The following is a 15,342-nucleotide window of genomic DNA, read 5'->3' as shown; positions in this document are numbered from 1 at the left end:
TCTTTTTCATTCATCAGTACCAGTGTTGCCAGTCAGCCTTTCTAACACACTTCAAACACATGAAAGGGATACTGCTTAATGTCAGGAAGAGCTATTTAAGGGTTGTAAACCTTTATGCTGAGGAAACCAAGAGTGCTACTCAACAAAAATGATTTCTACACTGCAAAAGTAGTAGCAAAATCAGACTTTCCATTCCTTGAAGCAAGTCCCAAAGTTCCAGTGCCACAGGGGCAACCGATTTCTTTTTTTTAGCACCAACAGCATCTCAACAGACCTTCGCAGATCAACAGATTTCCCACTGACCCTATTTCCTGGATTTGCCTTCACACTGATCGCAAAGCCTTTGTACGCATCTGTGATTTTAATAGTATTTGCAGCAATTTCTTAACAAGATAATTAATATTAGAGAGGTATTTAATATATTTTGGCTTCTTTTAATGCCATTAGTAGCTAAATACATGAAAAATGAGCCTATGCCATATGCTCAAGTACTTCTCTGTAGACCACTAGCCAATTCCTTAGCAAATACAGAGAAGTTTCCAAAACGCAATCTGAAATTTACTGCAGAGAGATTTGCTTACTATTTCTGATGGACCAGTAGCATTCCAACAACTTACGTCAAATCCAGCATGCTCCAATAGTATATGCAGTAACTAGCACACACAGCATCAATTTACAATGCAATTGTTAGGATGCTACCAACAGGATACTGTTCTATCTCATTTCACTAATCTGCAATAGAAAAATATCATTCTCAAGTGTTACAATTATTTTCTATTTAGTTTTCTTAATTTTAAATCAGGAAACAGTCTCTCCAGATTTTCTTTATGCACAACTCTATGATTAACCTAAGAGTGCATAGAACAATCATTTTTCAGATTTCAAAGGACAAGCGATAAGGTGAACATACAACTTTATCTATGATGTCTTTCCACTGGGATGTTTACATATGCAACTCTAACATCCCTTTAGGCTACTTTTATAAACTTTTTCTAACACTTTCCCTATTGTTTGGCCTTTCTTTTCATTTCCTCTGTAGAAAATACATGACAAAACGTAGATGCAGAGGTCTGTAACCTTGCAACAAACCTCTAACACTTTGTATACATCCTTCAACTCTGAACGTGCAGTGTGGACAATGCTGGGAAATCCTGTCCTCTGCCCAGATGAAGCACAGAACAGAAAAGAGTTCTCTGACTAGCACACCAGGAGTTGTAGAGGTCCTAAATACCATCAGAGAACACTTCTGTCTACAAATAGTTTGAAGTCTTCACTTGCAAGATCTCAAATCGAGTACTTCCACAGCAAATTGCAAGAGGAGCCCTGCCTCCTACAGCAGAGGTGTCTGCAAAGACACCTCTTTGTTGTCAGCTGCAGAAATCAGTGCTGAACGTCCTTGGGTTTGAATACATAGACAGGACCTCACCTCCAGACCCTTTATCACAGCTTCTCATTCAGCAAATATAGCACATCTTTTCCCAATAGTGCAGCATTTGGTCTTAGCAAGACACACAAAACCATTAGGCAGCTATGGCAGGATTTCAAGCAGTATTTTAATCAGAAATGCACATGAAAGAAAAATACCTCTACACTATAGTTCGAATTTATAAAAAAAATAAATCCCCCCCCTTAAAAAAAACCCCAACCTATTGCAAGAACTTCATCTTTAAATGGAAAAAATGTAGTAATTCTTTCCCCATATCCAACAGTCCCACACTATCAAAACCAGCTGAATTACTTTCACATGAGTTTTCCAAACAACAACAAAAAAAGATGCATACATACATATATAAGTATTAAAATTACCTGGATGCAAACACCACACCTGAAAAGTTTCATTGCAAAAGGGTTAAAGTTCGGAAAGTTTGCAAGACTGAAAAAGGAAATCAGATTGAAAAATGTGCGAAAACCATAACCTTGAGCTTTGTCGCTGCCTCCTGCCTTAACAGTTCCCTACACGTGAAGAAATGAGATGACTAAACCTTACTCCAAGAGATCATCTAAATTACTTGAATGAGTAACCCAATCAAATTTTTTCTAGTACCAAATGAAACACATTGCCATGACAAAATAAACTACAAATGGCACAGCTGAGTACTAGAGATGATAACATTACTGATAAAATATAGAAAGAGACCACAAAAGTGATCTACACCGCTTATTAGAAGTGAATTTGCCGAGACTTTCTTTTTCTTCTGAGAATACTGATTTTTATATGCTAACACAGCTGCCTAACCATTGATAAGAGCAATCTGCAAGAGCAAATACAGAACTAACAGAACAGCCTTAAAAAGCAACCACAGAAAAGGGTCTCATTTAAATTCCTGGAAAGCACTGCTTCTCTAAACGTATCTATTCAAGCCCTCTTGAGAAGGCGAACCCTCCTAAAACACACCCCGCACGCTCCCCGCCTGAAATCTGTAAAGGCAAGAAGCCACTAAGCTATGCCACTGAGAACCCATGTGGCTTCACCTACAGGATTTTCCTCCCCGTAAACGCTGCACAGTAGAAATCCTCCCCTTCACCACCACCACCGGCCGCCCCCCCGCCAAAAAAAAAAAAAAAAAAAAAAAGAGAAGTGCTCTCGGCCCGGGGGTGCCACTACGTACCGCCGGGCGCTCAGGGCTCTCTGGGGGCCTTGCCCCCCGAGGTGCAGCAGCCGGGGAGGCGCGGGCGCTCCGCCTCGCCGCGTCCCACGCGGTGCCGCTCCCCCCGCATGGTGGTGGCCGCCGCACGCACAAAGCGCAGGGCGCGGGCACCGCCGGGGGCGGGCGGCACCGCGGCTCCCGTCGGATCGCAAGCAGCACCGGCACCGGCGCCGGGAGGTGACACGGGCGACGGGCGGCGGGCGGCTCGCAGCAGCTCAGCTCAGCGCGGCGCAGCTCGGCTCGGCTCGGCTCGGCACCGCCCCCGCCCCGCGGGCGCTGCCCTCCCCCGGGAGCCACCGCCCGCCGGGGCCGCCCCCCACACGCGGCCGAGCGTCCCCCGCGCCGCCGCCCGGCCCCTCCCGGGATGGGGGTGCCCCCGCCCCCGGTACCTCGCGGGCGGGGCCGGGCCCTACGACAGCGGGGCGGGAGCCTGCGCGGGTTGACGGGCGGAGGGGGCCGGGGCCGCGGAGGGGCGGGCATGCTGGGGCTGCCCCGGGGCCGTGCCGCGCTCTCCCGGCTCATTGTTCGAGAAGGGCAGCGGCGGCCGGGGCGGCCCCGGCGGGAGGGGCGGGCGCTGCGGCGGGAGGGGGTCACCCGGGCGGCGGGGGAAACGCCGCACCTTCCTCCGCACGGGCAAGGGTTTGGCGGCAGCGCTGCATCTTCCCCCTGTGGGGGAGTGTGTGGGGCCGGCGGCGGCGGGGCATCTTCCCCCGCGCCGGCCGGAGACGGGTGGGATGCGCGGAGATGGGGCGCTGGCGTTGCACCTTCCCCCGCTATGGTGCGGCGGGGCCGGGGGACCGCGCTGCACCTTCAGGGCCCTGTGCTGGAGAAGTTCAAAGCGGTACGGGAGGGTGGGAGGTGCGTGGGCTGGGGCCGGGCCGGCAGCCTCCTCGCCTTGTCCCCGTGTCCCTGGCCTGCCGAGCGCGGGGAGCGCCGCGGGGCTTCGGCATCGGGACCCCGGCCGGGGGTGCCGGGGGTGCGAGGGTTCTCTGTGGCCGTTCCGGAAAGTTGAAGACATGGTCCTTTATTCAGCCCTTCCTCGTGAGCCGGGGCGGTGGGACTCCCGCAGCTATACGGTGTGGAAGCGCCGCAGCCGGCTTTGGCTTTTTAAGATTAGGCTCCGTTAATTAAAGAAATATTTTAAGCTTAAAAGTCTCCTGAGAAGAAACACATTAACTCGCTCATCAAGCGGGTAGAAAAACAATGTGATGTAGGGCTGTTGGATCAGCGATCACAAAGGAAAGGGGAGATCAGAGATGCTGCCGGAGCTGCGGTAAATGCTCCCTCCCGCCGCCGGACCCATACGGCGCTAATCGATCCAGTGCAGCTTCCAGTGTCTGTCCAGCGGCACAGGAAAACAGAAATGTTTGCAGTACAGTCGTTGTTATCCTTTCTAAGCTTGCTGAACGGCTAAAAGTACCTTAAAGCATATTTTACTCTTCGTTCAAATTTAATTGTTGTTTACTTTGCAAATAGTATAAGTCTTCGCTTACAAATTATTGGGGTAATGACAGACGACCTTTTTTTTGTGCTGAATCTATGCTCTAAGATAAGCATCTGTGTAAATGCATCTGAGACTGTAGTTTCTTTGTGCCCATATTTGTAAAGTGTAACATGATCGGAACAGCATGCCTGCAAAAGGCACGCCTTCAAAGCTGTGAAACAAGTGTCGAAATAAAAGCCATTATAGCTAAAGGAAAAAAGGTGCAATTTGCTAAATTAAGAGGTAACATCACAAGGATGTGAAAGACAAAACACAGTCAAGAATAGGTTAACAGTTTAAAAACTATGATTGTTGTGATAACACTTCATACCAAAAGCAAATAATGATTGTAAATCCCAGAGTTCATCTACATACTTCCCTTTAATTGAGGAGTTTCATGAATTGCAAAGCAATTAATGAATAAAAATAGCATATTTTCCCCTAAGTCGAGGACATTGCAAAAATAAATTTCAAATCTAGAGCTAATTTCAAAAATATAAAAATCCTCATTTATCAGTGTGATACGATGTGATGCAAATGGGTTGTCTTACGTACATAAAGACAACAAAAATTCTATTGAGATGTATATATATCCACAAATTGGTTCTGTGGGAACACTGCTGCTTGAGGGGTAGTCCTGTATAGCATTCATTCAAAAATCTACACTTATAAACATAATTAGCAATTAAGGGATTGATATTTTCCCAGTATTTCTTTTTGGCCCAGACTTGCTGTCTATAAAATGATATTATATTATATTGTACGCTGGCTCATACAATAAGCACATGTTTGAAGAAGCAAAGTGAAAGGTGGATACTGCTAATTCAATTTTTAAAAATTATTTAATTAAGTTTAAAGTAAGAATCTAAATTTCTACAACTCTACAGACACCATCTGTTACTATTTTAAAATGTGCTGTTCTTTAGTAGGTTTATTTTAATATACCAGTGAAATAGATCTTCAATTTGGAATAAGATGTAAATGAGTAGCATAAATTAAGTGAATATTACAGGGAACCTGGTAACACTAATATATTCTACGTGGGAATCTGAGATAGTTTAAACACAATATCAGGAAAGCTTGTCGCCTGAAGACTTCCCTTTTTTTCAGCAAAGCGCTTACAGAATGGGCAGTTGGATTGGTGACAAATAACATTGGTTGAGCACAATTTTTATTGACTGCAGTGGGAGTCTCCCCTACACATGTAAATGTAAAATTTATCTGCAGAAGGCAGGAGGAGTTAGTCTACAATCCAATAAGGTTTGCTTCAGCCTTTTACATTCTGCATTTGGCTTAGACTCTGAACTCCATAATGGAAGAACTCTGCATCCTGTTTATTTCCAACCATTGGCCTGATTCTGCCTTCAATTTCAGCGGAGTAATAAAGAACAGCTTCTCTGGCAGCCAGAAAGTAAATTGAGATAAGGTCTGTGAGATCAACATTAGGCCCCCATGATGTGAGAGCAGCCTGGGGAAGGATTTGAGATCAGAGGACAAAGTAATTGCTGGCAAGTCCAGAATGGTAAAGAATTTACTTTCACGCATTCACAGCTTGAAGAATTTGTCTTTTATATAAATTGATAGCAATAGGGTAAAGTTACAAACAGTAGCTGTTGCTTTGTTATTGAGTTTGACGACTGATATAGATGCATCTGTCACTTTGGTTTGTTACTGTGTTAGAGCAGTGCGTATAAATAAAGGGGATAAATAACCTAATTTACTATAAGCAAGAGTCACAGTATATTAAAAATGGTGACACAGGGAAAGCTCTCGCCTCTCCTGGAAAAAGTTTTATAACAGATCTTTGTAGTCATCATTTAAACTGGCAGGTGCAGCACACAAAGATTCTTAAAGCCCAAACACAAGCTTATTTAACCTTTTCAAAATATATTCTTGGCTAATATGACTCCACTGATGGAAAGGGGAATTTTTCCATTGGCATTACCAAAGGTGAATTTCATCCAAGTAATTGCAATTTTATTTCAGAACTATTTTGGTTTTGAACAAAAGAAGTGCTATTAAGCTTACATGAATGAGTAAGCATGGGTTACCTCCAAATTGTGCATCTCCCACTATTTATGGTTCTCTGAGATATTTTTCTGCTATTACTCCTGAAGGGAACATGTTGGGTGGATTACCACTGTCTTTCTGCAAACCCTCAAACTTTCTGCAAACCCCTCAAAGCTTGGGGAAGTGTGCTTTCCCTGCTTGGGGCAGGGAAGGAAGGAGAATGTTTCAGCCTGGTGCCTTCAGCACCTTGTGAGGCAGTGAATCTTCTGGTTCTTCAGCAGTGCTGCCTCTTGGTAAGGCTCTTTTGGCTGGGCATTCCTGTCCTGCTGCATCCAGAGGGACCTGCAGTTATCACCTGCCATGGTTCTCATTAGTGCTGATCTGCCTTTTGTTTCTAATCATCAAGCAGATTTTTAATAAGCTTTATTAAAGCTTTTATTTAAGCTAGAGATACTGTTGTTGGTTCTGCACACATTGGATGCATTTCAGTGTCGCAGTTCTTCAGCTGCTGATATGGATTTAGGATTGGAGCCTATAGACCTCAATTAACAGCTCTCCCCTAGGAGAGTGGCCTGGTTTCTTTTTCTCATACCTTCTCATGGCAGACAATTGGCAGAACTGCCTTCTCTCCAAAGTCAGATGTGCCTCTTCCCTTCAGAAACATCTTGACAAAATTCTCCTGGATTCAGTGGTGAGGTGGTTTAGTTTCAGATGCCTATGCAGATTTGGCTGGGCTCACAGGGCTTGTTGCATCCTGGCTGACAGGTACTGGTGTGTGAGTGTACAAAGAGTTTCCAAGGACTCTTTTTGCTTGCACAGAACTGACAGGGGAAAAAACAAGAGAAGAATGTTTGCCAGCATGGCATAGATAGTCTCAGGAAGAATTCCGTGTGTATCCTGTTCCATGTGTGTCTGAAGAGCCAGTCCAGTTGCTGTCTAGTGTTAGTTGTGTCTTGGCAAGGTGCAGTAGGAAACACAATGAATTATGAATCCAGACTGTGCACCCTGTGTGAACTGTACTGCCTCTGAAGCAGCCCCGGGACTCAAAGATATAATGGACACAATTTCTTTCTAGTTTTCTCTGATCTTGTGGGAAAGTGCTAACTTACTGCTGACCTGACCTGTGTTAATAAGTGATTCTTATCCTTCGGTGCTGTCTTAAATGTGGAACCTCATAAGCAGAGTCACAGCCTATTCTTTGATTTCCTCTCCGTAATATTTACCTTAGGAAGGAAGCATGGAGTTCCACAACTATAGCATGAACTTTGAACCACACCCAGGTCACCTATCCATTTACTCCCTTGCACATGCAAGTCTCCTCATGATCCTTGCCAAGAATTCAGATTCATGAGAAATAGTAAAGTGCTGCAAGGAGAAGACAAAGGTATAGGATCTACTTCAGCTTGGATTTTTCTGCCAGTTGTCATATTACTGCAGAAGTCATCCTCAAGCTGTGAAAAAGAATGGTCTTCAGCTGCATTTGTAAAACACATGAGTAACAGGGTCAGGACTTCAACATGAGCAGGGCTGGGAGCTCCTTTCTGTTCCCTCTGGTGCTCCATCCCACTCCTTTCTGTTCCCCCTGGTGCTCCATCCCACTGACCTCAGTAGTCGTCCTCCATCCAGTGTTTTCATGGCACTGCACAAGCATTATAGGCAGAGTCACACAGTAAGGTCACAAACATCATGAATCTGAGTTCTTCACATTAACGACATCACAAAGCCTACACAAGCAAAAGACTAGGACCCTAAGGACATGGGCAGTAAAACATTTCTAAAAGCTGGTTGCTTTGATGAACTTGAAAAATATTCTCATCCACTTTCCTGCTGAAGCACTGGAAGTTTCTGTCCATTTTGCCCTCTGTTATATATTACTACTAGCATCACTCATTGGGTGCTAGGTGCCTTGACTCCTTGTCAAATTCTAACAGAAGTTGAAGGTACTGAAGTAATTCACAGCTTTTGGGGAATTTTTATTAAAAATCAGTCAGTGCCAGACTTCACTGGAATTCAAAACCTAAATATTCTGATATGTAAATAAACTTCTAGAGATAGATGAGTTTTGGAGCAAATTTTATACACAAAATTGCTTTGAATTAATCTCTGCCTGCTTTCTGCACAGTTGTGATATATGGAGGCATTACTGATGAGCTGCAGTGAGCTGGCTCTTTGGTTGAAAAGGTTAACTGAAATAAACAAGGGTTTATGTGGCAGATTTTTGAAGAAAAAAAATATGCCTCATCTGCTGAATCATCAAGATGGGAGAATGGAGAAAAAATTGGCTTTGGAATGACAGTTTTCTCAATGTATGGTGGGATACTTCCTTCCAAAGAAGAAATTCATGTTTGGCAGGACAGTGTTATCAGCAGGGAGACAAATACGTATTTACTCCCCGAAACCTTCGCAAGCAGAGAGCCTGTTCTGCCCAGCCTGCTCAATGCAGCACATGCTGGCTGAGAAGCAGCCCAGCCTGTGCAGAGAGTGAGACCAGGGCTGCATGCAAGGCCAGGATTAATCTCTTCAGTCCAGGCAGCATGTGGCACCACAATGAAATGCGTACCTTCATGGATGAGAAGAGGCATCTCCTGTTTTACCATCTCTTCCCCTTCTCTGACCTTCCATTGACTGCTGTGGAAGTCTGATTTAGGGCCCCCATACCTGAAGGGATCTAGAAGATCCTTCCATCTGGAAGGCTGATCACCATGCCCAGCCTTCACCTCTCTAGATTAAGGGTTTATAACCAAAAAGTCAAAAAAGAGTGCCCTAATACCATTTGATCGGAAAGCTCTCCAAAATTCATCCTTGGTGCTTTCTCCTACTGCAAATGTCTCTCATAGTGTTGTCTGGCCAAGAACATTTGCCGTTCAAGGGCAATGTGCAATGTTCCTGATGGTAGGATTCATAACCTGAAGCAGGATTGCAGCTTTGCAGAAGTGACATACACTGGTTTCACCTGGTTAGGAACTGCCAAAGAAAGCTAGTTTTCTGACAGGAGTGACTTCATGCTTTGAAAATGGGTCATCATTTTCTTCTTGATTTAAAATGCAAGAGAGCTTTCCCAGGAGTAACTTGGTTGCTGGTTATTCATTGCTCCATAGCTGATTGTTACTAGTACACTGTTTCATGTAACTTTGTATCTGTCCTGGAAAATGCTGCCGTGCTTTCTGCTACCATACATAGACCGAAAAAATGCCTCGGCTCCATCTCCTCTGCAGGGGAGTGCTGATAGTTCAGTGTAGCAAAGCTGCTCTCATCGTACATACTTTCCAAATGCTTTATGACAAGTAAAGAAATATGAACAGTGCTGTGGTTTAATGGCAGTTTGCTTACATATAGGCAATGTATCATACTTCAAATACGCAGATACTTTTTTTTTTTAAGACGGTTAAAATTGCAATTAAAGTATGGGGAGGTTTAGCCAAATACAGTCACAAAGTAAGTCAGCAATTTTTACCCTCCACTGTTAATAAAAAGAGTTGGCAAAACCTGTTCCTATCTTGTTTTGGTATTTTCAGTTCAGAACTTTACAGTGCAAACATTACCTGGTTTGTTTAAATAATAAAGGTGGGAGTTCTGATGTCAATATGGGAAAACAATTCTTAGGCTGGCTGATTTTGTGTTCCACACCTTTTTGGAAACACCAAATGTACAGTAGAATTTTATTCTACTTTAAAAGACTCTTGAATGTGTTGCAGTTACTTTTGCAAAGATATTAAATATGTTGCTAAAGCTGGTTGAATAGAATTTGTTACATGAAAAATAAGAAAGTAAATAGAGACGTATGAGATAAACTGTGTTTTGAAATGGTGTCACTTTTCTTCAAGGAATAGACATTGAGAAGACAACTTTAATTAAAGTCTTTATTTTCCAGCACATTTCACATTTTAAAGATAGTAAACAGTAAGCACTGTTTCCCATTTGGTGATAAAATTTACTCTTTTCCTGAAAAAAAAAAAAACAAACAAAATTAAAGCAATTTTTTGAGGGAACATTCTGCTCCTATATATACCAGCAGGTATAAACAGGAGAAGGATTGTCCTGTTGTCAGGAGGTAGGTGGCATTTGAACACCTGTCACCACTGCTGTAAGCACATGTCCCTTTTCCTGATTCTCTTGCTCCAGCTGAGGTTGCCTAAGTCCTTGTCTTACCCAGGTCTTCCTGTACAGAAGTGAACTTTACTGTTTCTGTTTTCTATGCTCTTGTTGAAGGAAATAGGTGCCTTTCTCTCTCTTTCCATCCCCCCATCCAAACCCGCCCCTTTTATGTTCCAAAATTTTCTGCAGCTTTCTTCCTGTGGCAATACCCTTCTCAAATTTGCAGTTTGCTCCAAGACAGAAATATCTCTTTTTGTGGTAAGAGGTGGATCAAGTTGTTAAAATCTTACTGAAAATATTTGAGAAGCGTTGTTTTATTTTACCTGATGTTTATGAGGAAACGGCTCAAGTGGATGCACTTATGGCTCTAGTGTGTAGGGCTTCATCTATCTCCCAAATATTTATTTTAGCCACAGAGGAAAGGTGACAGAGAGTTGGGAAAAGAGAATTAATGTTAGACTTGGCTAGAAAATAGAATTTGGGTTTGAAAAGAAGAGAAGAAAGTAAAAGGAAAATGTCAAGACTTGGTTCTTAATTGAATTGAAACAGAAGCTTTTTGAATAAGTTCAAGGTAAAACATGTTTCCAGAGGAGCCAGTCATCAGTGTACTTCTCTGGGTTGTAGAAGATTTTGGGTGTATATTCTTATGCTTCCTCACAAGGAGCAGATACTTGGGCACCCTGTGGCTTCTGGCTTGTCTCTAGTAAATGCTTCTCTTTCTCTCTGGATTTTGAACAAGAGTCTTGAACTGCAAATGGAGATTTCATTGAAACTGATGTGTTTCTATATGCATTATATTGTAATTTTCTGGCAAAAATAGCAGTTTGAAAAACTGTTGGCAAGATCAACTGACAGAGCGTATATAGCTCTCAAAACAGAGAATATGCTGAAGACAATTACTTGGATCCAAACTTTGTTCTCAGCTTCAGAGGCAAAATATGGGTGCAGCTGAGGGCATGCGCCCTTTGATTTGCCTGAAAAATAAAGCATTTCTCCAAACAAGTGAATTGAATATTGTGTCCCTTTTGGTGCAGGGATGATTACACAACCCCGTTTATTCTCTGGGGTTTTTTTCAGCTCGTCCATCATTCACAGCTCAGATTTCTACAGCGACTTCACCAAGTTGGTTTGCTGTATGATGCAAAATGAAAGTCAAGTTAATTTCGCGCTCTACCCACCTCAGTCTTATTAACTCAAATTAAATTTTGTGCTAATAAGTCTGAGTGTGTGACCATCATTGGAAAGCCTTGAGTTCCTCTGACTGCAGGGAAAGTGCTGTTTTTCCCTTCATCATAAAAACATTTGAATCATAACATCTGGGAAATTTGCAACAAACGGTGGTATCAATTTGAGGCCTCCATATAAAGTTTTTTATGTTTCTCATCAGGGACTATGAATACATATCTATATCACATTGCAGCTCTTGGAACATTTGGCCCATCTGCCCACCAAAGGAAAACTAAAAGAGTAGTGACACACACCTAATAATGGGAAACTGCTGAACATCTGTGTTTCTCCATTACATGGAAATCCTCTTGGACTAATAACTGGCTGCTATACCTTAAATAACTGGACAATTACTTAAATTTGTTGCCAAGGTCTGAGCAGGTCAAGTTAGTGGGAAGACTAGCTCAAGTTGCAATCATTCACCAGCCATTTGGAGAAAGAGGAAGAAAAAAAACAAAGTGAGAACTGAAAGACTGGTGAGAAGGGAAGGGAAGGGAAGGGAAGGGAAGGGAAGGGAAGGTTCTGGAAGGGAAGGGAAGGGAAGGTTCTGGAAGGGAAGGGAAGGTTCTGGAAGGGAAGGTTCTGGAAGGGAAGGTTCTGGAAGGGAAGGGAAGGGAAGGGAAGGGAAGGGAAGGGAAGGGAAGGGAAAAGGTTTTGATCTAAAGATGAAGAATGCTTCAGCATGGACAGAAAGAATATGGTGAATGTGAGTTTGAGTTTATAGTCCTATTCCATTTAGATCTATATCTTTGTTGTATTGGCTAGCTCAAAGAGTTACTGTTTTCCTTAACTCCAGCAATGACCTCTTGCTCCAACTATCACCTGCTTCCAGAAGAAGAAAATCATAAAACCTAAGTAAAACTACAGCAGGTAGAGTTTGGGAAAAGGTAACTTTATGTTCCGTGAAATCCTGGTATCAGTGAAGGCATGCACCTCTGTAAGACCAAGGAAACGTGCCCAAGTACCTGGTGCCAGAGATGATGCAGGAGCATACTGAGATTTCAGTAGTGTAGAAGCACATAAATCCTGTTGGATTACAAACAGAGAAGCCTAGTAAATGTCAGACAGGATGGAAGTAGTTGTAAATACATATACATGCATTATAATGGAACATCTACACTTCCTGATGGGAATTCATGGGGATGTATATCATCCATGGGCTATGTCCCTTAGCAGCAGGAACATCATGATTGCATAGCAAGTTTATTAAGTATGAAACAAGTCAGTAAACCCTTTAAAAAGCAAAGTCTCTTACAGCATACCATCCTAATGAAGGGTTTGAGAGTCAGAAATGTCAACAGTCACCAGAGAGCGGTTCAGCAGGTGTTTTGAAGTTAAGCCCTGCTCTCTAACCTTTGGATAAATGGGTATTCACTGTTATTTTCTATAGAGGTAGGATCAAATGCAGAGGCATGATGAAACATCTAACTGGAAGGACTGTGGCACCACTTTTGTGTGTCTCTATCAGATTGGAAGTTAGTTTTAGCAGTACAAAATGGGCTTCTCTGACAAACAGCCTTATAAAAAAATCATTCACAAAACAGAAAGAACAGATTGTACATGGCTATAAAAACAACATGTTTTTGGTCTGACTGCCCCATAATATAGGAAAATAAGAGTACAAAAGAACTGCAAATAAGATAAGGGTCTGAGCACAAGCTAGCCTACCAGTACATCATTTCTACTGCAAAATTAGCAATGGTGTCTGGGCTTGTGTAGCAAATAGCCCTAAATTTCTTTCCTCCCTGCTGCTATGGGAGTTTAATTTAGCCAGAAAGTATTGTCTGTATGTGACATCATCTTGAAACAACAGCTTTAAAAGTGGAGACAGGTAATATTTCCCATTAATTATATTCCACATCTGTAAAGCATATACATTGCACTGTGGATAAACAGAGCAAGGTTTGGCAGGGAGTTTCCTGAATATCTGTAGCCAGATTTCTCATTTACAGGTTTCTCATTGTTTTGTACAATGGGAGCAGATTGGTCTCTAGCAGTGGATGGGGAAGGGTAGGATTTTAATGAGGTGTGAGTGTTAAACGAATGAAGGGCACTTCATCTCCTAGTACTGTGCACTGCCACCACTTCAGTGGAAGTCAGCTGTAAAACCTGATATTTGAACACCAAATATACACCAATGTGTCAACGCTCATGATGACATCTTTCTTTCCTTTTTTTTTTTTACACTAGGTACGAGGAGTATTTTTTTTTTTTTGCAAATAAAACACATGAATCAAGATTCCAAGGATGGAGTTGCAATATCAGTAGTTGTGTATTGACATATAGTTGAGATTTGGTTTAAGTGCCTGATGAGCCCTCATTTTAACACTTATGTTTGGCTGCAACAGAACAAAGGCACAGGGAAATCTCTTCAAGAGTAAAGATCTCACCTGAACCATGGGAAACCCTGAAAGCATAGAGATTTTTTTCTGGCAAAACGGATAAAATACCATGCAATATTCTCCTATTGATCTTAGTAGTTACTGTTGTTAGCAGCTTGCTACAAGCTGGTGATGCTGTCTCAGAGCCTGCCAACCTGTACCAAGTGTGTGCTCTCTCCACTGGCTAGAGTGGAGACTCCAAGTCACGCTGCTCTGCTCCTTTCCAAGTGCTCCCATTCTCTAACTCCTCACACTCTGTATGCTAAAACCAGAGGATGAAGCAAGGATAGACTTCAACCCACTTAGGTTGTGGTATGCTTTTGAGTGGTTTGTTTGGCCTCAATAGATAAGTCACAAATTTTCTTGTCATTGTGACTGGCTCTTGCTATATTATCAGCTTGAATGTTGCTGAGGGTTTTTTGAACTGGGGATGTGACTGGGCTCTTAACAGTCTGTGGCATATGGGAATATGCACTAGACCATTGAGAATATTTCATCACAAAGGAGCTGTTGAAAGAACACGTCATATACACCTGCCAAGATGCATCTCAAATAATTGAGTTGATGATAGTGGAACGAGTAAAGTGTTTGTGAGAGAGTGACACCACATCCAGCACAGAGGACTAGCATTATAATTAATTAATGCTCAGAGATATTTCCTTAGCACAGATGCTATGCTTTGTACTTCATCTTTGACAAGGGATTGCAGGAGAAGTGAAAATACTCTGTCATTTTTGTCGTGTCTTCCCTCTTGTTAATGCCTCACACAGTTGGTGATCTCAAGGTCACTTTATTTACTGACAATTCTCTTTCATCAGCAATACCAATTTTATGCTAAAACTAATAAAAATATGTTTATTGTAACACCTCCTCTGGATCCCCTACCTCCTCCCCATTCCTAACAGTGGTAAAATAACAATAAGATTAGTTTAATCATACAAAATTAAAATTTTCTGAGAGTATATACTTTAGAGCCATGGTGTCCAATGACAAGCCACATTATTCAAATAGGAATAAAAATATTTATAGGCTGTGTTTTTCAGATGGTTTTGCAATAAAGCCAGCATGGGTAACATATGATGAGATTCCACAATCACTTTTCTGCCTTACACATATTGATGGAAACCCTCAGCTGAACACAATTGCATATATCTCTTTTTTCAATCTGTGTGTATGTTATTACTGTAGAGGTGGAAAAGCTGCATACATAACCCACCCACTGCCCTACCTGCAGTAACAGAGCCATGAGTCATTGCTTGGATGCATCCATCTGAATTTTTATTATTTACATCATTTGATGAAGCTGGATTCCTGCCAGCATCCCACTGGAATGCAGTGGTCAACAGATCTGAATGTTACCGAGACTTCCAAAAAGTAAGGTAAAAAATTGGCAAGATAACTTGCAATCTCTAATATTTTTTTAAGTTGAACATGTAACAACAGTGGCATATCTTGGCTGAAATAATAGGATGAAAACATTTTACTCTGATTATAACAC

General features: G+C 42.3%; 1 protein-coding gene across 2 annotated transcripts in view; it reads right to left on the bottom strand.

The window, feature by feature from the left end:
* The window catches only part of ST6GAL2 (ST6 beta-galactoside alpha-2,6-sialyltransferase 2), a 173,437-nt gene that overhangs the window by 50,213 nt on the left and 107,882 nt on the right, over positions 1–15,342 (bottom strand). Inside the window, exon 1 of one of the 2 annotated variants that reach the window (XM_032679842.1) lies at positions 2,610–2,666. The exons of the other annotated variant lie outside the window; for it this stretch is intronic. The gene's annotated coding sequence lies outside the window, so the exon portion shown is untranslated. Of the gene's footprint in view, positions 1–2,609; positions 2,667–15,342 lie in introns of those variants that run through there. 2 annotated transcript variants of the gene reach the window in all.

Source organism: Chiroxiphia lanceolata, chromosome 2, assembly GCF_009829145.1.
Source record: "Chiroxiphia lanceolata isolate bChiLan1 chromosome 2, bChiLan1.pri, whole genome shotgun sequence".
Classification (NCBI taxonomy): Eukaryota; Metazoa; Chordata; class Aves; order Passeriformes; family Pipridae; genus Chiroxiphia; species Chiroxiphia lanceolata.
Note: the sequence above shows the minus strand (reverse complement) of the source record. Positions and strands in the feature narration are given on the sequence as shown.